This window comes from Chanodichthys erythropterus, chromosome 3, assembly GCF_024489055.1.
Source record: "Chanodichthys erythropterus isolate Z2021 chromosome 3, ASM2448905v1, whole genome shotgun sequence".
Lineage (NCBI taxonomy): Eukaryota > Metazoa > Chordata > Actinopteri > Cypriniformes > Xenocyprididae > Chanodichthys > Chanodichthys erythropterus.
Window position 1 is genome coordinate 29,846,580 of NC_090223.1, and position 24,908 is coordinate 29,871,487.

Sequence of the window (24,908 nt, forward strand, 5' to 3'; positions counted from 1 at the left end):
GTGACGTTTATGAGTCAGGTGATTGGCTAAAAAAAAGTCTCCAGAATGCAGTGAGCAAAGATGGCAGACAGCCAAGGAACTGCCATTGAGATGAATGGGAATGCCAATGGATAGCTTTCTCTAAGTATTATAGACCTCCTTGGTGATGTTAGCCGAAAAGGAAAGTCATTTGAAAAACAAAGCAAGTTATTATATCTTGATGAAATGTTAAGAAGACAGATATTGTTTTCTTTGGAATAATATGCACCGATGATTTGCTCACAATAAGACCAGGGGGCAGGAATTTTTATATTAAGAAAGTAAATGGAGACCAGTTTGATTCATGTTGATTCAAAGAGATGCTTAATGATGAAAATGACTAAATATTATGAATTTCACAACATTATTGCATTCATCTTGACAGCATGAACATTTCAGCTGTGTACTTTATGTTTGATCTCTGCATTCACATGTGATTTTCACTCTCTTAAAACACCCTCAGCTAATGCTACGAGAGTGTCAAGTACTGTCAACACTGTCAGTTGTGTATGGGATACACTGGCCTTGCACGCTTTAATTGGTGTCACATATTAACAACAGAGAACTCTAAACAGGATTCAGAGATCAAGAACTCTAGTGCAACACAATTACCGCAGTTAATGGGATCATAAGGGTAGGCCAACCTGTTGCCATCAGGTAAGACAAACAGTTGAGTTACCATTCAGAAAAATGTAATTATGAATATCAGCACAGGTGTGATCTGTGCATCTAGGCCATGGCCAAATCCCATCCATATTCAGCCCGGTGCTCTTGTGATATTTCTTTTATACAATTATATAATTTAAAGGATTAGTTCACTTTGAAATGAAAATTAGCCCAAGCTTTACTCACCCTCAAGCCATCCTAGGTGTATATGACTTTCTTCTTTCTGATGAACACAATCGGAGAAATATTAATAAATATCCCGACGCACCCGAGCTTTATAATAGCAGTGAACTAAGCCTTCCCTATTCAACTAACGGAAAAAGTGTAACTGACGTGATGCCAGTTTACACTTTTTTTGTAACTTCAGTATGGCACACTCTTAGCCCAATATACTTAAAATATTTAAGTTTGGTTGCATTACGTATAAAATATAAGTATATTCTACTAATTTGTGGGTGTATTTGAATGTGTTAATAAATGTAAGTTAAATGCACTTAAATTATGAAGTTTTTATCCTGACCACGCCTCCAGGTAATGACGCCATTTTGTCGTGGTGTGTGTGAATTCAAGGAGCTGTTGATGAGCAGTTGAAACATTTGTTTTGGCTGTTCTACAGACATTTTTTCCAAACATTTACCTTTTTATAGTTTTTCACCAAAGGAGAAAATCACAATTTTTAAGTTACCATCATCGAGGTCAGGGTTTGTTTTAGTTGACCTCTTGACCCTTGACTTTTTAATATTAGATTTTGTTTGGGCAGTTTTAAGTGCATCAAAACCAACCAGACAAGCAAAGTTAAGAGATGATCAGGTGGTGTTATGTTTTCACATAATCATTATTTGATCTGAATCACTGAACTCATTTAGAGCCCAATCTTAGTTAGATTTACATTATTGATTACAGCAGCACTGTGATTCTACAGCGGAAGATCAACTTTTACAATACAATTTTTTTTTTTTAAAAGTTGTCCTTATCACAAAAAATATATATATATATATATATATATATTTTAGGCACACACAGACATCAAGAATCAGCGTATGAATCTCAACAACGGTGACAAGCAACTTATTCTGATAAACAGATCAACTCTGAACATTAGAAAACAAGCTACTATAAAGTCACAGAAAAACAGCAAAATTTAAATAGGGAGAATAAAGAAAATTACTAAGACAATTCAGCTCATAATTTATTCATGCAGCAATGCATGATGGGAGGCATGGATGAATTTTGATTGGTGGCAAGTTAACTTGTTTAGTACATTGAACTTAAATATACTATGTGTAATAACTACAAAGTAATTAATATTACAAAACATTTTAAGTTAAATGAACTCAAATTATTAAGTTCACATTACTTAATCATTACTTAATTTTTTTTAGGGCAACCAGTTTCCTCAAATGTTTTAAGTAAGTTCAACTTATCCGGGCTAACAGTGCAGAAGCTACATATTTTACTTCATAACTTGTTTAAATATGGCTATTTTTTTTTACGCAAACGCATCGCTTCACTTCAGAAGGACTTTATTAACCCCCCGGAGCTGTGTGGAGTATGTTTATGATGGATGGATGTGGATGGAGACACTTTCTTCAGCTCATACTCGTTGGTATCGCTCACTTCTATTATAAATCTCAGATGCATCAGGATATTTATTAATATTTCTGCGATTGTATTCATCAGAAAGAAAAAAGTCATATTCACCTATATGGCTTGAGGGTGAGTAAAGCTTGGGCTAATTTTCAAAGTGAACTAATCCTTTATAACATATATGAATAACGTCTCGGTTATGTATATAACCTTAGTTCCCTAATAGGGAACGAGACGCTGCGTAAAAACGCTATGGGAATGCCTCCGCATGATGTCGTCTGAAGCACGTGTGCAATCTGTCCAGTCAGGAGATGGAACGTCATAGGCGGGGTAACGTCACTGACCAGGAACCATAAAGCCAGCCCGAAAACACTATCATTCAGCTTCTCAAAGTCTGAAGCAAGTCACTCTCGGGCATGCAGGGAGCATGGCAGAGTTACACAGCGTCTCGTTCCCTATCAGGGAACTAGGGTTATATACATAACCGAGACGTTCTCTTTCAAGGGAACTCGCGCTGCGTAAAAATGCTATTGGAACGCCATACCAATGTCGCCATAGTAACAAGTGCCCGATCGTGTGTAGCCGAAGCGCACAACTCACAGTAACACCTGTGCCCCTGGAGCAGAGCTGAGATCTAGCTCGTAGAATCTCACAAATGTGTGCGGTGAGGACCAGCCTGCCGCATCACAGATATCAGAAAGGGAGACCCCCGAAATAAATGCCTTGGAGGCAGCCATACTCCTTGTAGAGTGCGCTCGGACAGCCAATGGTGAAGGCTGACCAAACGCCTCATAAGCAAGTGAGATGGCCTTAACCACCCACTTGCTCATTCTCATTCTCTGCAGGTAGACCTTTTCTTGACGACGAGCTTGAATGTCTCCAATTCTCTTGAGAGACGAAATGGTGATGAGAAACACGGTCTTAAGTGTCAGAAATTTCTCAGCAACCTCTTCGATGGGTTCGAAGGGTGTCATAGATAGGCCCTGAAGCACAGTGGCCAGATCCCATGTTGGTACTCTCATGTGTACTGCAGGTCTTATCCTCAAGGTGCCACGGAGGAAACGTGTGATATGCGGGTGTCTCCCCAAAGAGACTCCACTGAAAGGAGCGTGGTAAGCAGCTAAGGCCGCCACGTATACCTTTAGTGTGGAGGGGGATAGCCCTGTGGAGAACCTCTCCTGAAGGAAGTCCAGCACCACGCTAACGGGGCAGTTTACTGGATCCCACTGATAATTCTCACACCAAGAAGTGAATAATCTCCACTTCAAAGCATAGAGTTTCCTCGTGGAGGGAGCTCTGGATTGGAGTATGGTCTCAACAACCTCAGTTGAAAGACCGGAATCTATGAAACGTGCCCCCTCAGAGGCCACGCCCACAAGTTCCACAACAACGGTTGGGGGTGCAGTATTAGACCGCCCGCTTGTGAGAGAAGGTCCTCCCTGAGCGGTATCTCCATCGGAGATCCGTCCAGGAGAGATACCAGGTCCGACAACCATACTCGGGCCGGCCAGTACGGGGCTACCAATAATAGCTGAGCCCCTTCCCGGCGAACTCTCCAGAACCCCCGGGAGCAGAACGATCGGGGGAAATACGTACAGCGGTAGCCTCGGCCACGGCTGTACCATAGCATCCAGCCCAAGAGGTGCTGGGTTGGTCATGGAGAACACAGTGGACAGTGAGTCGTCTCTCGAGACGCAAACAGATCCACTTGGGGTTCGCCGTAGTTCTCCCAAAGGAGCTTCACCACCTCGGGATGAAGTCTCCATTCCCCGGGCCTCGGCCCCTGCCTTGACAGGATGTCTGCTCCCACATTCAGGTACCCTGGGATGTAAACTGCTCTGAGGGATAGCAGTTTCCCTTGGGCCCACAGGAGAATCTGATTCGCCAGCTTGTAAAGCGGGCGTGATCTCAGACCCCCCTGGTGATTGATGTATGAGACTACTGATGTATTGTCTGTTCTGACTAACACATGTTTGTCTCTGAGGTCTGGGAGGAAGTATCTCAGTGCTAGAAATACCGCCATCATTTCTAGACAATTTATGTGCCAAGAGAGATGATGGTCTCGCCATAGACCCCGTGTCGAGCGACCACTCATGATCGCCCCCCAGCCCGTGAGGGATGCATCTGTCGTTAGCGTGACGCGACGACTGAGAGCTCCAAACACGGGTCCTTGGGACAGGACCAAAGTTGTTTCCATACGTTCAGAGCACGTAAGCATTGACGCGTGACTCTGATCGTACAAAACGGATTCCCCCTCGGTGAGAACCCCTTGGTTTTGAGCCACCACTGCAGCGGTCTCATGTACTGCAGTCCGCAAGGTATAACTTTTCCATGTGAGCGAGAACAACACCTCGATGTTGAACCGCTATCTCCTCTGATTGGGCGAGGATCAACCAATCCTCTATGTAGTTCAGTATGCGGATGCCCTGCATGCGCAAGGGCGCCAGTGCCGCATCTACACATTTGATAAAAGTTCGGGCGACAGGGCTAGGACGAAGGGGAGAACCCGATATTGGTATGCTTCGCCCCCGAAAGCAAACCTCAGGAATTCTCTGTGATGTGGGTGAATTGATATGTGGAAATACGTGTCCTTTAGATCTATTGTCACAAACCAGTCCTCGGATGTGATCTGTGACACGACATGCTTTATTGTCAGTATTTTGAACTTGAGCCTTGCTACTGTTCGATTTAATTGTGGTAAATCTAGAATGGGGCGTAATCCTCCGTCTTTCTTTGGAACAATGAAGTACCGGCTGTAAAAGCCTGACTCTCTTCTGGGAGGAGGAACCCTTTCTATAGCCTCCTTTCGCAAGAGAGTCTGTACTTCTTGTGCCAGCACCAGAGCCTGCTCGGGATCCACCACCGTGGGCAGAATCCCACTGAATCAGGGTGGGTGTGATTTGAACTGAATCGCATACCCCTTTTCTATAGATTTCGCAGGACCCACTGGGATACTTTTGACAGATTTTTCTACTCTGACAAAAAATCCACTAGGGGTACCAGTCTCTCGAGACTGGCCTCTGGTGTAACAGCAGCAGCAGTCACCACAGCGCCCTGTAACCCTTGGGTGACGCGCAGGGAACTACTGCGCCCCGGCATGGCGACGGGGTTGGCAGAGCGCCCTCCTGAGGACGCCAAAGACTCACAGGCACCGTATGATGAGGTGAACACTGTTTGTCTCCGACGGGGGCAGGCCTCAGGATCCTGACAGGTCTGACGTCAGGATTTCTTTGACGAAGCCCTCTTAGCAGTAATAACGGCCCTCAGATCCGTCTTACCCTTCGAGGACCTCACCTGTGAGTGTTGGCCCGATTCCCAACTCCTCAGAGGGGGAGCACGGGTGGCAAGACTCACTTTTTGGTGTTGTCTGTGTGAGGAGCTTGTACTCAGCCTCTGCTGCTCTCACCCAACAGCAGCAGGAGTTTGGGCCCGTCGAAGGAGAAACTGCTGCAAGGCTGCAGACTGTTTCTTAGCCTCTAGGAACTTGTCGGTGACGGTTGTGATAGCATCACCAAACAGGTTGGAAGGATTCAATGGGGCATCCAGAAGGAATGACTTGTCCTTGTCCTTAATCTCGGTGAGATTAAGCCACAAGTGCCGCTCCATAGCCACCATGGCTGCCATGGAACGACCAACAGACTTGGCCGTTTCCTTGGTGGCACGGAGAGCGAGATCGGCAGTCAAACGCAACTCTTGGATGAGGTCAGCCCCCACTTCCTCACTTTCCCCCAGGTCAGCCTGGTATACTTGCATGATAGCCATCGTGTGCAAGCATGCCGCAGCCTGACCCGCAGCTGAGTATGCTTTGGCCACTAGCGCTGAAGTGGTCTTGAGTGGCTTAGTGGGCAACGTCGGGGCTTTTAGGGACGATGCCGCGTGCGGAGAGAGATGGCTCGCAAGCGTCTCTTCCGCCCTTGGCGTCGCTCCATACCCGTGCTTCCTCATCCCCGCAACATTGCTGTATACGGAGATTTGTGGCGTGAAAACACGTGTGGATACCGGTCTTTTCCACGACCTCGACCTGTGGAGGTCGGGAAAGAACGGTAATGCCCGATGTGGAGGCTGAGCAGACCTGGATGGCAAGAAGCGTTCGTCGAGCTTGCTTCTCACCGTCTGCTCCTGCTTCTCGGCTGGCCAGTCAAAGCTCAACTTAGCGACAGCACGAGAAAGCACCTCCATAAGCTGGCAGGAGTCTGAAGTGGTGGATCTTCAGACTCCCCCGTGGCCACACTAACCACGTCTAATTCCTCAGAACTAGACGCCATTCATGTGACCGTGTCACCCGGAGCGGAAGAAACCGCAAAGCGTGCTTCCTGCCTCCGAATAGACACACTGCCGGATGTACCGGGTGAGGGCAGAGATAAGGCATGGCCCATCTCTAACCCCTCCGATACATCCATTTGCGAACCCCAGGACATAAGGCGCCGCCCTGCCTCGACAGAAGCGGGACCCGAGCCCTGGGGAGCGCGAACCGAGCCACTCTCCTCGAAGAGGGCTCGTCGGGAGCGCAGCGTCTTCAGCGGGAGCTTAAGACAATACTCGCAAGCAGTTCCCTCGAGAGCTGCTTGGGCATGCTGCACTCCCATACAAACAACGCACAGTACATGCGCGTCCCCGTCCGGGATGAATCGCGGACAAGGGTGCACGCATTTCCTGAACAATTGTTCGCTCGCCATTTCAAAATGCAGACAGTAGACAACAAAAGACAAGGTACAGACCACATGATGAGTGCTTGCTGAAGACACAGAAGCTGAATGATAGTGTTTTCGGGCTGGCTTTATGGTTCCTGGTCAGTGACGTCACCCCGCCTATGACGTTCCGTCTCCTGACTGGACAGATTGCACACGTGCTTCAGACGACATCACGCGGAGGCATTCCCATAGCATTTTTACGCAGCGCGAGTTCCCTTGAAAGGGAACTGATATTTCACATAAAGAAAGTCTAGATTTTTTAGATATGCTCCACCATCAAAAATAGATAGTTTGAGTACAATATTGCAAATCGAAAACAGGCAAGGCAAGGCATTTATATAGCACATTTGGTAATTCAAAGTCCAAAGGTGAAAGAGCTTTCTCAGTTCATGGTCCTAAGCTCTGGAATTCCCTACCTGTGTCTATTAGACTTTCCCCTTCTCTTTCTACATTTAAATCTTCTATCAAAACATACTTTTTTTCTCAGGCATATGTGTAATTTGATATTATTTTTTTTAGTCTTAAATATTGTTTTATATTGCATGATGTTCCTGTCTTAATTTTATTACTTTTGTGTGGTTTCTTTTGATATTTTATTATTAGTGTTTAAATTGTATTGTATGAGGATGTTTTGTTTGGTATATTGTGCAGCACTTTGGTCAGCATTTATGCTGTTTTAAAGGGCTATATAAATAAACTTGACCTTGACCTAGGGATAACAGGATTTAAAAGGATAACATTTAAAAAAAGTTTTTAAAGAATAGTTTTATTTATTTTATGTAAGATGCAGGCACATTTACAAGACTTCTACAAAAATAGTGAGTTTAAGAAAGCCGTTTTGGTTTAACAAACAGTGACGTTCATGGTTTGTGAAGCTGTGCATATTTTTACTCAATTTCCCTTGTGTTTTTAAATATTATTCCCTTTTTTTCTTCCTTCCAACTCTTTTTTTTTCTTTTTTTTTTTTTTTTTTACAAAGTCATTTTTTCATGAACATCTGCTGGCGCTGATTCATGCCTCCCTTCAGAGCCTAGATTGGAAGATGAACACATGCATCCAAAAACACCCAAACACCGCACTCCTATAAACTTCACAGGATTAAGGGAAAACACACAACCTTGTAGCCAAACACACTGATGACCTTCAAATAATGATATAATGGGTGTGATAGGAAGAATGATAAACTGATGTGAAAGAGGAGAAAGAGCGAGGGAGAGAGAGATCGCTTGTTTATACTTTTGTGATAATTATTGCATGCAATCAAGCATAGCAATAAATCTTACCCCTCATAAACACTGCCAACTGTAACTAGAGAAAATCTGTTAATTGATAGAAATTCAGATGTTCATCCAAACATCACAGTTAAAGGTTTAGTTCACCCAAAAACGAAATTTCTGTCATTAATTACTCACCCTCATGTTGTTCCAAATCTGTAAGACCTTCATTTGTTAACCTTCACAAAATAAGATATTTTTGGTGAAATACGAGGGTATCTGATCCACACATAGGCAGCAACGACAATGCACCTTTTGAGGTCCAAAAAGGTACTAAAGACATTGTTATAACCATCGGCGTGACTACAATGGTTCAACCTTAAAGGGGTCATGAACTGCGTTGTTTTATTGTTTTATAATGTTTCCTGGGGTGCACTTATAATGTTATTATGCTTTTTACACCCAAAATTGTCATAATTTATAAATAAAAGGCATTTTTCCTACCCTGAACGTTTGAACGCTCTGTTTTAAGGGGCGTGTCTGCTGTGAGAGTTCAGTGTAAACGCCCACTGCTGTGAATGGATAATATCTTTGCATATGAAATAGCCAAGTATTACTCTCTCTTTTAGTGCATTTTTACTATTACAGCTCTCAAGGTCAACTAAAGTGTTGCATTACATTTAGATCTATGGCATTATATTTAGATTGTGGCATGAAAGGTTGCAGAGATGAACACTGTAGCTGATCACAGACATGTTGAGCGCATGAAAGCAGTGATCTCGTCATTGCAACTCAATTTCTGCACACTAACAAATGCTTTCATCTTCACTAACAGTGCAAATGTGATATAATTAAGAGATTCGTTGAACTAAACGGGAGTTTTGCGCGTCAGTCACTGATAAACTCGCGCTGTTTGGTTGACAGCTTCAGCGCGCGCTGCTCCAATGATTGCAAAGGGAGCTTTCTTTATATAATTTAATCACTGATAAATAACAGATTATTTTCTTCCTACTAAAAGAAACAACGCAAGTTGATGTTTAGTCACGGGTTTGATTTACTGACACACAGACAAAGATCATCTGACTGTAAGTTACATGAATCATTAATATCAGATCGGGCATTAGAATTAACACAGTTAACGTTACTTACATGTTGTTGCGTTACTGTCGAGTCCAGGCACTGCACAATATTTTGTAATCATCAAAGGCATGGTTATTGCTTGGTAGCTCGATCTGGTTTAGCGCCACATAGGCCTATGTTACTTAGGATACCTATTCTATAGACCCTTTTCACATGACGTCACACAGCTTCCGTTAGGACTCGAAGCAGTGTATCCTCACTTCCGTCAGCATAGTGGAATACTAGCGCGACTCGAATGAAGTGCACTCAATATTTGTACATATGCCACAAATGTGGTTAAAGGATAACTGTAGTCGCCTAATTTCATGTACATTCAAGGTGAGGTATTTGGCAGCCGCAGATCTCAAACAAACTTACCGATCGGCGCGATTTGCTGCTTGAAGTCGGAGGAGTTGAATACGTAACAGTTACTGAAGCCATGCAATTTGCTGCCCATATCTTGCAAACTTTGCTGTCTTTATTGCAGATGAAGCTGTTTATATACATTTGTGAAATAAACGCATGTTTCCAACATTTACATGCAGTAAAAAACTAATCATTCAAAGCTTAATGTACTACTTATTTCAGTGCCTACAGGCCTATGTACAATGAAGATCAACATAAGCTTATTCTTTTTAAATATCAAAGTCTATTTTTATACTTTTATTTCGATAAATATGACACATAATAATGCAAATTGTGTTTAATATAATACTATTTCTACATGAAGACTGTAATGTAAAAACTGACTCATGTAACTTACATGGCATTTTTACCATAGTAAAAAAAAAACATTGTCATCATTCATCTCTTTATTGCAGAACAAGATCGTCGCATACAAAAATATACAGAGGATTTACAATAGTATACTCATTGTTATAGCAGCATTAAATGAACGAAATCAAATTATTTCTCCAGGGAATAACATTAAATGAACACATAGGCTACTTCCGTTTTGTATTTTCAATACACTCCTTACAGATTATACACTCTTAATATATTGCAGCAGTTCAGTTTAAACTGGTATGATGTAAAATTATCTCAAATCTTCACACTATTAATTCTTCAGAGTATTATATGTGGATGTGTTACTTCCAGGTGTCCATTACTCATATATAAATCTCACAAGAACAATATCCATTATTATAGCCTACCAATTTCTAAAAACAAAGATTTGTTTTTAAAGACAATGTTCTTGTTATTCCAAATAGGCTAACAGATTTGTGTGGACACACAATCGTTGTGATAAAACTCTGACAGCAATTCACGGACACAACATTGCTAAAGTTTCTGCTCGTGGAAACCCTAACCAAGGCAGTTACAGAAAGGAAATAATAAATATCATTACCAGAAGAACCCGAATGTGTAAATTCTTGACATAAACAGTTCGCATTTAAAGTTATTAAAGCATTTTCCCGAGAAGTCGCCGGCGCGAAGGTAAGACGGAACAACTGATACACTGCTTTGCGGATAGGCGGAAGTTAACTGACGTCACTGTGAAAAGGGTCTATTGCATGTCATGCGTGAATCGGTGGGCGGGGCTAAACAGGCAGTGATGAAGTAGGCGTTGATCTTCTTCTGCAGAGGCGGTGCTTGCTGACCTTTGACGTCATAGATTCCCACTTTGTAAATCCTGTCATTTTCTGGGTCTGGTGTCAATAAAAGCTTTTATTGGACTAACAAGGAAATTTTCAGCTCTGAAACTTACAGGATATTCTTATAAGTATGATGACCTCTTATATGTCAAAAGCTCAAGGATTTCTCAGTTCAACACCCCTTTAAAGGTGCCCTAGATTCAAAAATTGAATTTACCTCAGCATAGTTGAATAACAAGAGTTCAGTACATGGAAATGACATACAGTGAGTCTCAAACTCCATTGTTTCCTCCTTCTTATATAAATCCCATTTGTTTAAATGACCTCTGAAGAACAGACAAATCTCAACATAACACTGACTGTTACGTAACAGTAGGGATCATTAATATGTACGCCCCCAATATTTGAATATGCCAGCTCATGTTCAAGGCATTAGACAAGGGCAGCCAGTATTAACGTCTGGATCTGTGCACATGAATCATCAGACTAGGTAAGCAAGCAAGAACAACAGCGAAAAATGGCAGATGGAGCAATAATAACTGACATGATCCATGATATCATGATATTTTTAGTTATATTTGTAAATTGTCTTTCTAAATGTTTCATTAACATGTTGCTAATGTACTGTTAAATGTGGTTAAAGTTACCATCGTTTCTTACTGTATTCACGGAGACAAGACTGTCATTATTTTAATTTTTTAAACACTTGCAGTCTGTATAATTCATAAACACAACTTCATTCTTTATAAATCTCTCCAACAGTGTGTAATGTTAGCTTTAGCACTATCGAACTCATTCAGAATCAAATGTAAACATCCAAATAAATACCATACTTACGCGATTAGACATGCTGCATGACGAACACTTTGTAAAGATCCATTTTGAGGGTTATATTAGCTGTGTGAACTTTGTTTATGGTGTTTAAGGCAAGCGCGAGCTCTTGGGGCGTGGAGCACGAGATTTAAAGGGGCCGCGTACCCTGAATCGGCGCATTTATAATGATAGGCAGTTAAAAAAATGTATTAAAAAAATATGGGGTATTTTAAGCTGTAACTTCACAGACACATTCAGGGGACACTTAAGACTTATATTACATCTTTTGAAAACATGTTCTTCGGCACCTTTAATGTTATGAAGCGACGAGAATACTTTTTGTGTGCAAAAACAAAAAATAACATCTTTGTTGAACAAAATTGTCTGTCCCCTGTCATACTGCTACACTATTTTCTTTGCAGAGCTTCAGTTGAGTGTTTATGTCTGAATGTGGGCTCAGTATTAGCCGGCTCCTGAGTCTGTATGCGTTGCGCTGCTCATGTGACCAGCTGGCCAATACTGAGCCGCCGTTTGGATGTAAACACTGAAGCTCTGCAATGAAAATAGCATAGCAGTATGACAGACAAATTTGTTGAATAAAGTTGTTATTTTTGTTTTGTTTTTGTGCACAAAAAGTATTCTTGTTGCTTCATAATATTAAGGTTGAACCACTGTAGTCACGTTGACCGTTTTAATGATGTCTTTAGTACCTTTCTGGACCTCAAAAAGTGCAATGTCATTGCTGCCTTTGTGTGGATCAGATCCCCTCAGATTTCATCAAAAATATCTTATTTGTGTTTTGAAGACAAACAAAGGTCTTACGGGTTTGGGACGACATGAGGGTGAGTACTTAATGACAGAAATTTCATTTTTGGGTGAACTGACCCTTTAACAATAAATACATTAATAATAATAATAATAATGAGGGAAATGTGTTATAATATATAGGCTACTTTATTGTCATCATCATTGTTTACGTGCAATAATGCCAAAGCATAAGCTACACAAACAAACAAGAGAAAAAACTGTGACAAATAAACAGTAAGTATAAAAATACCGTGCTATTAGACTTATAAAATAAATAAAAACGAAATCAAAACAAATAAAAAAATAGACTTTTAAAAAAAAAGATTAAATGACATTTCATAGACCTCTCATACATTTCACCGAAATCTACAGATGACAGGGGCAATAACATGAGATCAGATTCTTTGCTTTAAAATAATAATTATTATACTCGCATGTAACTGAGATTTACACTGGTTTGCGGCTCTCTCACAGTGCGCGCACCCGAGTACGTACGCACTCCCGTGCTCCGTCATTCATTTAACCCGGACGTGAAGCCGCTCCATAGAAAAATATCCGATACGGTAAAACAGCTTACCTTCATAAAAAGGTAAGTGTATAAACCCAAACACACCTCAACACATCAGGGAATGTCATATATTTCTGTTTTAGCCCTCGATTAGTTTCGTAAGAGTGAAAACAACGCGTTTAGAGGATCTGTGTCGGCAATATTTGAGCTTGTTTCAGGCTGCTGTTGTAGTGCTAACTAGCTTAGCCTCTTGTTGCGCTTGCCATCCTTATTACTTTATGACTCTTATATAATACAAAAAACAGCTGTTTAACCTGATGTAAGCAGCACATTTTTCGGTCTTGATAGTTAAATATTTTAACCTACGAACGACTGAGGGTTTGTAGTCAAATTAGTGATTCTTTTGACAACTGTCATGTTATTAATGAGCAGACTGGCTCTTCCACCTGCTTCAGGTTGTTGTGGTTAGTTTATTTATGTTTAATAAATATGTTTTGCACGGACATTTGTGATGTCATACGCCTAGCATGGCTTTGAAATGTGTGTTTTAGGTTATGGTGCCCTGTCAGATTCAATGCAGTACTTGAGTATTGTTGTAAATGCTTGTAAGTTGTTTTTGGGCAGAGGCCTGGGTATCAGTGACACAAGACTTGCTAAATACTGATCCCGCATTGACTATGAATGGAAAGATGTTGCTGCGCATGCGCCCTCTACACCTCCCGCATCCTGCCAGATAGTGGGAACTGTTGTGCGCACGCGCATTGCGGCGATGCAGGGGCGCTCTTTGCCAGAAACTGAGCCGCGTTCATGATCGCGTTCACGCAGACGTGTTGAATGGGTTGCTGCATTGCAGGAATTAGGCACAGCTGACAAGTTGGTATGCCTGGGGCGGATGTGAAGCGGAACGGTGGCTGTGCCACTCATGGATGGTTTGTGGGGGTGGTTTCAAATCAGCTCTCGGTCCCCAGCTGGTCATTTATTTGGGAAAAATGTGATGTTATGTTGAGTTTGTAGGAACACACTTCACTTTAACACATCAGAGCTGGAGAAACCCCCAGTGTTTTACACACACACCTGTGTCACATAATGTGTCTACATTGGCATGGAAGAAATCTGCTTAATACCACTCAAAACACCTGCTCTGCCACTTTGGGGGTGTAAATGTGCAGCACAGGTGGTTGTTGTCATTATGGAATCTGATTGCTTTTAGTGGATACAGAAATTGTTACTTTGACGTATGTAATAATTTAAATCTATATTTAATACAAACAAAAACACTTTTGTTAAACAAGTTTGGGGTCAGTAAGATTAATCATAGAAGGAAAAATGTATCATGGTTTCCACAAAAATGTTAAGGAGCACATCTGGCAACATTAATAATAATAATAATAATAATAATAATAATAATAAATGTTTCTTGAGCATCAAATCATCATATTAAAATGATTTCTGAAGGGTCATGTGACACTGAAGACTGGAGTAATGATGCTGAAAATTCAGCTTTGCATCACAGGAATAAATTATTTTATAATATAGAAAACAGTTATTTTTAATTTTCTTGAAGATCTTCCAGACCCCAAACTTTTGAATGTGAATGTACATAAATTCATTATGATTAGTAGTTAATATGTAACAATGTGATTTAAGCACTGATCTACTAGAAATTCCAGCATTGCAACAGATGTTGAAATGGATGTCATGACATTTTCTCTTCATTTGCATAAAGTTCAGCATTTGCTTTAATTCTTGCTCTGTTGTCAATCCCACAATCCAGTGCAAACCTGCCATTCATCTCCCATAGAGAACGAATGCCCACTCACTTTGTGCTAGTGGCCTCATATAGAGTTACGGAGAGCAACTTTTGAGTGTGTAGGAGAGGGATGGAGACACAGATTGTGTGAAATTACTCAGCTCATGCAGTTCTGGAGATGCATGTTTTTCTAATCTGTCTGATGCCCAGTTCTTAACCCAGCGATGAAATAATAATGAAAGTGAAATAGTGAAACTCCTCTGAGCATACTGCTCTTTTTAAACATGTCAAACTTCTCCCATCTGTTGTTGCACACACTTTCTGTATTTCCATATTTATTCTGGTATTTTAGCATACGTCCTGAAATCAGTCTGACCCACTTCCCACTGTTTTAAGAATTTTAAAGAGCTGTAGTCTGTCTCTTCTACTCTATGATATTCATGTGAGTTCTGCATTGTATTTCTTCGATACGGTAGCTCAATGAAACATCTTTAAATATATTTTGAATAATTCTGCAGATTTTGTCCTTAAAATCATCTCACTTGGATTCATTTTGGGATTTATGCTATTAGATTTGTTTTTTTGATCATTTCAAATCGCTCTGAATCATTACATGTAAATTTTGTTTACGCTAATAACACTCTCAAATCTGTGGCTGTTGTGGATTATGATGTATCTGACAGGGTCGCTCAGCAGGTGTGTCAGAAATGATGGATTCTTTGCCGTAACTATCAGCTGTGTAAAATGGGGCTGATGGTGTGTCTCTGAATAAACTCTTGCATTAAGCGCTGATTAAAGTCCAGTGTAAATGTGATGCTTTCTTTCATTGCTGAGAGATTTACTACCGCAACTCCGGCTTGGCAGTTTCCGCTATTCGAAAATAAAGTAATCCATCAATTAGTCAGCAGCTCCATCAAAGCCAAGATATTACGCACCAAATTGCCTCGAATGATGAACAGTTGTAATTTATGAACAAACCCGAGACCAGGCGGCAGACTGTGAAAGAGAGAGATTGCTGTGCTGAAATATTCAGATTGTTATTATAATTTTTTAAAACTGTTGTTTTTAAATAATCAGTAATGTTAACAGTAGTGAATGGCTTGCTTGGGTGTAATAAACATGGGTCATTATTTGTTTAATAAGTTCCTGATAAAGTGTTTGTTTAATATTTCCCCAATGAACAACCACATATTTACAATGTCTGAATCGTATGCTAAACGACAGCTGGTGCCTTTGAAAGAGGAAGTAGCATAAAACACAACAAACTGACAATGTTATCTTGACAGAACAGTATGTGAACTGGCAGGTGGAGCTGCATTAATGGCAAGGCTTTGTATTTTGACTTTCTTGATAAATTGGGAATATTACATTATCTTATTGTGGTTGGTTTAAGGCTGGGTATTTTAGAAATTTTACAGGGTATATATCAGGTGTACATGGCAAATTTTGTCAATGGCGAAAAAAATCTCCAATAATGCTGTAAAATATATAGGGAACAACATTTTGATACATTACTATAATATTAAAGTTTAAAATGAACTGATATGTATAGGCTACTTATATTTACATTACACATAAGGAAGTTTTTATATTAATAACATTATAATATAACAAAATAATGACAAGTATGTTTCTACTCATTTCTTTAGTATAAACTAGGGGTGGGAATCTTTAGACACATCACAATCTGATTCTGTGAGTCACGATTCAATTCCAAAATGATTCTTGATCTACTTTTTTTCTTTATTAATGAATTCCTTTTAACTTAAAAAAAAAAAAAAATGTAATTATAAGTATTCTTTTTTTTTTTTTTTTTTAATGATTACAAATTAAAAAAAAAATAAAAACAATTGTATAATATAGCTTTAAAACATAAAAGCAAGTAGTAAATAATGAGGGGAAAAACACATTGCAAGGAATAATCAAAGAGTGCTTTCAGTATTTAAGAGTATCTGAATGTTCTGAATATCTGAATTCCATTCAAGAGCTTTGAGTAATTTTTTTTTCTTTCTCAGCTCTAATAAGCTGCATTCACACTAATGCACAGATCTCTTTTTAAATATAATTATATATTTTGTCCTGTTGTTTAATCCCTTAAGACATAACTGACTGTGTTTACATTAATTTCATTTCTTAAAAGCATTTTGAGACGCGAGTACACTTAACCACTTTCGCGGAGTTGCAAACAGTCGCATGCCCGAGCACTCTTCACAAAGCACACGTGAGCATTTGAAATTGAAAGCAGCCTTTTCTGAGTGAGTTCTGTATTTTTAATATATAAGCCCAATGCATTCCAAACAACATAAATGATGCATTCGTAGAGCATTTGAAAGGAAAATATCGGTGGGCAAGACCGCGCACTGCAAGTGTAACATCGATGTTATCACTAGCATGTTTCTCACAGCGCATCCTGTGTATGAAGCCCGTCAATGTTCTTGTAGTATGCTCCAACCTTTCTGAAGTTTATGAAAGATTATTTTATGGAAGATTCGAGTGGTGTGTGTGTCTGTGGAATTGGAGGCAAGCCGAATATGGTGTTTCTAAAACACATGCAGTGCCATCGCTCATCTGCGGTTAAACTAAGCTCAGAATCGATTCTGAAATTCTCAGAATCAAAACATGATATATTCAACCATTAAATATTGAAGAACAGGTTAAGTGAAAATACAGTGAATATGTATATAGTACCTATATATTTAGCAAAATGCTCCTTATTTACGTCTTTCCGTATTGAAACACTGAATGATTACATGAGACATGATACAGATTTTGATCATTTGTACTGTATCTTTCAACATACCATCTGATGTTTATTCATGTTTATTTCGTGCTAAGCATTGCAATTTATTGGATGGGAGTCGTGCTACAAAGTTCTGTTCAATCATCAATTGAAAACGGCATAGACTTTTGGGATTTAAGAATCGATATTGGTTCATCAAAGTGAGAATCAATTTTTTTTTTTAAACCCAACCCTAATTGTTTGAATGTGAATGTTATCAAATGTTTTTTTTTTTTTTTTTTTCAGGTATTATAGACCTCATTGAGTAGCATTGTTATCATTTAAAAGTGGCAGGGGGTTATGGGTAACAGAAAACATACTGTGTACCCTTTTCTGTAGCATTTTATTGATCATAGTCTCTCCCTATTTTGTTTTTCAGCTGAAGTGGGTCTGAAGTTTAATTAAGCTTGGTTTTATTCTGTGTGTGTTATTTTCGAGGTTGACTATTGTAAGATGATGTGTGAGATTTAACAGTGAATGAATGAATGGTTTATGAATAGAAGGGCCGGTTTGAGGGTGTGTGCACATGTTAAAGATGGGATGTCAGGATGTGTGGGTGAGAATAGGCTCATTTTTCACACAGACGGTTGCACTGAGGACACGTAGTGGCAATTGAATTCGTTTACATGAGAGGATGGAAATTGAAATATGGATTGGGGTCGCAAATGCTTGTGTGAGCTTCCATATAAGGGCAAAAATATTTTCCTGCTCCTCATCTAAGTGTGCGAGCGTCTGTGTCTGTGCACACATCAGCATGTGCTGTGTGCTTGTGTCCTGTTATATTTAGATGTAAGGAGGAGTGACCGAAAGGTATGAACTGGATCTGAGTATGTATCTGTTTGGTTGGACTTATTGTGCCAGTATTTGATTTTTAATCTCAGTAATGAATCTTTCTTATAGAGACACTCTAGAATACTGTTTCTCCCTCTCTCCCACGCTTTTTTTCCCTTGTTTTCTGAGTTCTTGTTGCCCTCATTAGTATTCATGTAGACTTAATACACTGAAAACATAAACAGATTGTACTGTAGTTTACATCTCTCTCTCTCTCTCTCTCTCTCTCTTTTTTTTATATATATCTGAAGTTCACTTACAACCTTAGTCAAGGTTATTTGCACTGAAAGAGATATTTTTAGCTGTTTTTCACCCTGACCCTTAGAATTAAAATTAAACAAGGTTTTTGTTACAGTATCTTTAGGTCATTTATATGCAAATGACCTCTGCTATGATTGTTTTTAAGCTCCTTTTACTGGTGTAGTTCAGACTTTTGTTCAAGACAGCGCAGGTTGCTTAATACTGAATGGACTAGGGATTTATTTAGTAATTAATATGGGGCCTCCACATTATTTCTAGTTGACTTGGCTGTTGTTAAAATCAAATAAAACGTTTACTCAGCTTGTAATTTTTTTCCCTTTTTTTCATGGCCCACAAACATTGTTTCTTTATTCTTTGTTATATTTGGGATAAGTTCCATCCCCAATCAAACACACCCAGGGTCGGAGTGGGGCATTTCATTTCAGTCACTCCTTTTGTTTTTACTCATGTTTAACAGTATATTCCTGTTAAAACATAACATACTAAACTTTTGGTAACACTTTACAATAAGGTTTCATTAGTTAGCATTAGTTTAATACTTTCGTTATCCTTCTTTTTAAAAGTGTAAAAAAACCTAATGAAGATGATCAATTATAATTAATTAACACTGCTTTTGTCATTCTTTACAAAATGGACAAAATTTGTTACCAAAAAAGTAATTTGTTTTATAGCGGTTGTACTGATTGACCTGATGTTTCGGGACATGTGTACATGTAGGGCTGGGCGATGTATCGAATGCTTTTGTCACGCGCATTTCTTCAGTAAAGCCGGTTCCCTGATTGCCGCTAAATCGCCATCACCTGCTTTCAAATGAAGCGGCATTTAATAGACAGAGCCGTAGTTCACTGATAAGACACGCAATATCGCGTTCAATATCGATATGTATCGCCGTCGATATTGAACGCGATATTGCGTGTCTTATCAGTGAACTACGGTTCTGTCTATTAAATGCCGCTTCATTTGAAAGCAGGTGATGGCGATTTAGCGGCAATCAGGGAACCGGCTTTACTGAAGAAATGCGCGTGACAAAAGCATTCGATACATCGCCCAGCCCTATGTACATGAAAACATTATTTTTTTTTTATAGATAAAAGAGAGTTAGTTACTTTGCATCATGACTGTGTGGTCCTTTGCAGATGTCTAAAGGCCCCAGTATACTTCGAACAAAATCAGGCCAAAACGAAGTTTGTTTTGTTCCTTTTGGAAGTTCGAAACGGCTTGCCAAAGCGAACTTTCAGGAAAAGTTTGCACCAGCTGCGAAACACCTCTGTACTACCATTGGTCAGTGACGACAACGTAATTCAAAAATATTTGCGTTTTGACAGAAAAAAAAACAACAAACAGTATAAACCAATAGTAGCTAAACTCTTATTTTACTATTATCTGTTCTGTGGTAGATAGGCCTCACTCTTTCTCTCTGGTGTGTGAGAGAGATAGAGAGAGAGAAAGAGTTAGTAAGCATGCATTCTCTCTGCCAAGTGACATGAGAAAACAACATTTTTTAATGCATAGCATATACACTGATGCACTGCTTTAAATACAAAGAGATGTGTGATTAGTAACTTCAATTATCAGTCATGCAAGAATGTAACGCATGCATTTTCTGTGTGTGAACTATAGAAAGAAAGCAGGGGAAGTCATATGGCTCGCCTTATGTAATATTTATATATGCTATATTAAAATAATAATAATAATAATAATTTGCAAAGAGCTGTGCATGTGCAAATAATGGTATTTTGGGTGCACCGAATGCCCACCGTCTTTGTCGATAGAACCGTTTGGGATTTGCCGCATTCAGTGTCTCTCATTGAAAATGAACTACAGACTTGCGCTTTCCGCTTCCCACGTGAAAGTGTTACTACCAGCCCAATTTATGAGCGGCCCGCCGGGAATTCTCCAGATTTTCCCGATTGCCACTCCGGGCCTGAACACACCACTCTTCAGGATTGCTTGAAAATTAAAGGCAGGTGTGTTTGATTAGCGGTGGAACTAAACTGCTGGACAGTGGCCCTCCAGGACCAAAGTTGCCCAATCCTGATGTATGATGAATGATGATGAGATGACTTTCAAAAAGTGGCTCAGTTAATCTGATTTCACTTTTATTTCTGCAGATGAAGGAAAATCTTGTTTATCATATCCTTTTATGTTGTATTTCAAAAGCTTGAACCTTCTGTTTTCTGTGTGTGAGAATGAGATGATGGTATAAATGAGGATTGGATGTTTTTTATTTTTATTTTAGCTGAACAGTTTAGAACAGCATCACATGATTAGTAGTAGTGTGACTGAAGGGTGAGGGCAGGGTGGAGCTCACCCTTTGCTCAGAGAAATCGATAGTTTGGACTTTTTGCCTTTTATTTTTGGCAAGCCATTTTTGATGGACAGAAAAGGAGGGTGCCAGAGGGGAAGCAGGTGGGAGTATGAATCGGCTTTTGGACTGTTTGATAGTCAAGCAAAGCAACTATTGATTGAGATTCTAGCTCACTAACATATATATAGTCTCTCACACACACACTCGGTCAACAGAGAGTTATACAAGACATTTAAAGCTGTGTCCAAAAAGGCAGCTGCCTCACTGTCCAGACAGTCATTGACTTGCCAAGCAGCATTTTTGAATGAAGGCACCAGACTGCTTTCCAAGGCACCATAGTGCCACGTGTAATGATCTAAAACACACTGAAGTGAGCTTTAGAAATATCCAAGGGAATGTGTAATGACTACTCCAGTGCTTATTTGTCGGTAGAAATTCAATCATGCGTTGAAAACAAAAAAAGAAAATTGATGTTCATAAATTAATTTACTACTTTTAAATGCTCCATCAGATGCCATTTTTGTTTTATAATCTTTTTTTAACCAACAGTTTACTCACACATATAGGATATCATAGGATACCATACTTCACAAATCGCCCAGATGGAGGCATCTTAGTAGACAGGATGAATTCAGGCATGCCTTATCATAGAAAGCTCAGTAAATTCTTCAGGTTTTTACACAGACTAGTATTAGTATATTTCTGTCTGCAGAGCAAGGCGAGGTAAGAAAAGAAGGAAAGCTTGTTTGCATTAATAGAATGTTTGGGAGCAGAATAAAGGTCCAAGTGTGGCTATGTATCTCTCTCTCTCTCTCTCTCTACAATCTGGTTTGTTTCCTCACTTGTGTGGTAATGAGTTTGATGAATATTCATGAGGCAGGGCTGTTTGCAGCATGTAGATCAGGATTCCTGTATAACTGATGTGCTGGAGCTTATGAAGGTGCAGAATAATGCTGCATGTAAAAGCTCTAATGCATCCATCAATGACCTGCTTGGTCATAAGAATGGCTCTATGATTTTGCTTAAATTTGATATGAGCCTTTTTGTCCTTCGTAGATCAATATATGTGTGTGTATATATAACCAATATTAATAAATGTGCAAATTAGTGCCTGCCTCTCTACTAGCTTGGACTACCTGGCTCACTAGGTGAATTCTAGTAAATGCTTCACAGGCTTATATGTTTGAACCAGAAACTGTTTCAGAAGAAGACGAAGAGCGAATTACGCAGGGTAATCTACAAGTCAATATCAGAATGGTAATGCATTTTGTATCGCTCTCTACAATGTCAGAAACATAACAGTAATTGATATGATTAGCCAATGTGTTGCTAATGTTACACAAACCATGTTCGTGTTTGCTATTTCAGAGTCAGTTTGAACATTGAGAGAAGACCCAGAAACGCTCAGAAACGGCTGGTTTCAAATCGTGTTTTTGATACTTTTGAGTTTTTTTCACTAGATATTGTTGAATAAAGTTGTTATTTTGGGGTTTTTTTTGGCCCACAAAAAGTATTCTCGTCATTTCATAACATTAAGGTTGAACCACTGTAGTCACATGAACTGTTTCAAATATGTCTTTAGTAGCTTTCTGGGCATATTAAAAAGTATTAATTATCTTGCTGTCAATCGAGGCCTCACTGAGCCATTGGATTTGATCAAAAATATCTATTGTGTTTCCCAAAGATGAACTAAGGGTGTGGAACGACATGAGGGTGAATAATAAATGACAATTTTTAGGTGAACTAACCCTTTAAGGGGAAAATACTCAGCAAGGGTGTTAAGCTGTTGATTTCTGAATTGGTTTGTCTTAAAGCTTAATAAAAGCACCACATAGACATATAAACAACAACATTAAAAACTTGATTTTCACCATAGGGTGTCTTTAATAAGATGATGATGATGATGATGATTAATAATAATTTATTATTATAATTGCATATTAATAAATTAAAATATTTAAAATAAAAATATAAATGAAAATAATGAATTATAAGTTATTTATCCATGTTTATATTGTTTTAGCATAATGATTGTGTGGTTGTCAAAAATCAAAAATCAAATCTAAAAAATGGGTTTTGCATTGGTTCTCAGACACAACATAAAACCTGTATTGTTCATAGAAATGGAATATTGGTGTATAGTCCTCCTGTTTTTTAGGGCCCAAGCGAAAATTCGCGCAGGGCCCTCTTGTTCTTCTAAGGATTATTATTATTTATTTATTTATTTTATTTATTTTTTTTTTTTTTTTTTCCGTCTTCCGGGGCTTTTTGGGGGCCTTAACATGCTCAAAAACTCTTGAAAATTGGCACACACATTGGAATCCGCGGCCATTAGGACGCCGGAGAGGCTGGTACCCGGGCGTGGCAGGGGGGCTCGACAGCGCCCCCTTGAAAAAAGTCTGAAAATTTGGTCCATATATTAAACATGCTTGCACGTATTAGTATGAAACTCGGTACACATATAGACCTCATCGGGCCGAACAACTTTCGCGCTCTAAGTTAATCGCCACGCCAACAGGAAGTCAGCTATTAAGGGTTGTTTGAAAAACGCATGCTCTGGAATTTGATATACTCCTCCTAGACGATTAATCCGATCGCCACCAAACTCGGTCAGCATGAAGTCAAGACACTGATGATTAAAAATTGCCAGGGGATTTTTGATATCTCGAACGGTTTGGCCGTGGCGAGGCAACGAATTTATGGCGAGAAAAAGGAAACAGGAAATGTGTTATAACGTCTTAATACATATATTGATCTTTATGAAACTTCACGAGTGTGTTCGTTATAGGAGTCTGATCACATGGATGTGACTATTGTGAGTCAAAGTTATAGCGACACCAACTGGCAGCAGGAAGTGTATCACTTTTTGAAATGTTTTGAGATCACCCTCTTATTTTTCCTGATTTGCTTCAAACTTCATCAGTGTAATGTCAATACACAGCAGATGTAGACCTATGACAGGATTTTTGATATTTGAAATATTGTTGCCATGGCAACAGGTCAAACTGTAATAATATTCTTGAGTGTTTTTGAGGCTCTTAACATGCTTCAAATTGCATGAAACTCGACACACACATCAATATTGTCAACCAGTAGACATGGACAAAGCCATAGAAATGGGCGTGGTGGAGGGGCTCAGAAGCGCCACCTTTTGACAAAAGTGGGGGGGTTAGTTTTTCCTACAGTCACCAAACTCGGTACACATATTATTCTCATCAAGCCGGACAATTTTCTAATTTACATTCATTAGCTCCGACCAACAGGAAGTCAGCTATTTTGGTTTGAATGTTAATTTTTTGAAAAAAACAGGCTATGAATTTTATACTACTACTCCTACAGGGTTTATCCAATTTACACCAAGCTTTTTTTAACTTGTTGCGAACACATTGAAGTTGTTTAATTGCAAACGGATTTTGGATATCTCAAACGGTTTGGCCATGGCGAGGCAACGAATTTATGGCGAGAAAAGGGAAACAGGAAATGTGTTATAACTTCTGCATACATTGATTGATGTTTATGAAACTTCAGGAGTGTGTTGGTTGTAGTAGTCTGATCACATGGATGTAACTATTGTGAGTCAAAGTTATAGCGCCACCAAATGGCAGCAAGAAGTGTATCACTTTTAAAATGCTTTGAGATCACCCTCTTATTTTTACCTGATTTGCTTCAAACTTCATCAGTGTAATGTCAATACACAGCAGATGTAGACCTATGACAGGATTTTTGATATTTGAAATATTGTTGCCATGGCAACAGGTCAAACTGTAATAATATTCTTGAGTGTTTTTGAGGCTCTTAACATGCTTCAAATTGCATGAAACTCGACACACACATCAATATTGTCAACCAGTAGACATGGACAAAGCCATACAAATGGGCATGGTGGAGGGGCTCAGTAGCGCCACCTTTTGACAAAAGTGGGGGGGTTAGTTTTTCCTACAGTCACCAAACTCGGTACACA

At 39.4% G+C, this 24,908-nt stretch overlaps 1 protein-coding gene across 1 annotated transcript in view; it reads left to right on the plus strand.

The window, feature by feature from the left end:
* Positions 1 to 13,006: 13,006 nt before the first annotated feature.
* The window catches only part of spop (speckle type BTB/POZ protein), an 87,621-nt gene continuing 75,719 nt past the window's right edge, over positions 13,007 to 24,908 (plus strand). The window contains exon 1 of the mRNA XM_067381704.1: positions 13,007 to 13,099. The gene's annotated coding sequence lies outside the window, so the exon portion shown is untranslated. The remainder of the gene's footprint in view (positions 13,100 to 24,908) is intronic.